This window comes from Galeopterus variegatus, unplaced genomic scaffold (assembly GCF_000696425.1).
Source record: "Galeopterus variegatus unplaced genomic scaffold, G_variegatus-3.0.2 Scaffold502, whole genome shotgun sequence".
Classification (NCBI taxonomy): Eukaryota; Metazoa; Chordata; class Mammalia; order Dermoptera; family Cynocephalidae; genus Galeopterus; species Galeopterus variegatus.
The window spans coordinates 551,179-552,670 of NW_007726613.1; positions in this window are offsets into that span (position 1 = coordinate 551,179).

Genomic DNA, 1,492 nt, shown 5'->3' on the forward strand with positions numbered 1-1,492 from the left:
CATCTGAAACAGTGGATTAGACTTATTCCCAGTAGGAAACATGTTAACTAATTTTTAGTAGGCAACTCATATATCTCGTGGGTAGCTTGGGATCCTGGCATCCTAGCCTGGAACTGAAATTCTTACTCCTAAGTAAGGTGAAAAACATCTTGGGGTGGGGAAAGTCCTGGCATCTTCCCAATTGCATCAGCCTTTAGCCAATATTTTAATAACAATGTTTAAGTAATAGACACTGTCATGTATTGTGGTACTCTAAGTACTGGTTAGCTGGGAAAATTTAGCATGGGCCAAATGTAAGAACTGTGTTTCATATTTGTTTAATTCTAGTAAGGTACCAATCACCCACTTTCAAAATATGAGAACATGCTGATCACAGTTAAAATCTGATGGACAATTTTCCTTATAGGAAGATCTTGGTCATGGATCCAAATTCTTTACTATGGAACTAAATGTCCAAGAAAATGTGCCCTGAATGTTCAGACGTTTTTTAATATTAATGGGATAGAAGCTGGTACCTCTGTCAGTAAGCTAATGAATTAAAGTTACTTTTTCATTCCCATCTTTCATCTCTCAGATAAATTTTCTCCTAAGATCTAAGACCCTAGTCTTGGCAGAAGCTTCACATTTTTTCATGGGGGCTCTGTAGTAATAGAATGTGTGTCAACCAAATAATATTTACTACCATAATTAAAATCATGAATCAACCTATGTAATCCATAAATTAGCATTATTTATTCAAGATTCTACATTAAGTGATAAAATAATTCTGTTCACACTGAACTCAGTAAATAATTTTTAGAAGAAAGAGTCTACTAAGGAGCATATGATGATCCTGTGACAATGTACAGACACCCAAACCATAACAATTCAGTGTTACTTTTTAAAAAATAATCCTCAGGCACAAAAAATAATGAAGAGAAATGCAAGTTAACAAGTCATTCCATAAAACCCTTTGTAGCATTTATGTGTTGAAAGACCTCATAAATTATTTACAAATTAAATTTTGTTACAAAAGACTTTGCTTTGGATTAGTTATTGCTAAGATTGTGCATCCTGTATTCCATTCATTGATTAAGTTAATACTAGAAGCATACAATAAAAGATCAGGGTTTGATGGTATATGTATACTCTAAGTACTCAATGTTGCATGTATCTTTCATGTTACATTTGGTTTCAAGAACCCCACCTCCACACAATATAAGTTAAATAAAAGAATTTTGCTACTAGAGAATGGAGTCTTCTGTAGAACTCAAGAGCAATTAGACATTGGAGACTTCGCAGGAATGGGGATCAGGAACTGACAGGTCTAGAACCAAGTAGCTATTTTAGTTGGTACAGTTTTCTAAGCTTCTGCCGCCTCAACTCTCCTATTCCTTCTCACTTTTATTACTCTTTCCTTCCCTTCCTCTCCTCTTTCCTCTGTAGAAGCCATTCTATGCTTCCAGATTGCATAGGTATATACATGGTTACCTCAGCCCATATTTAACACATA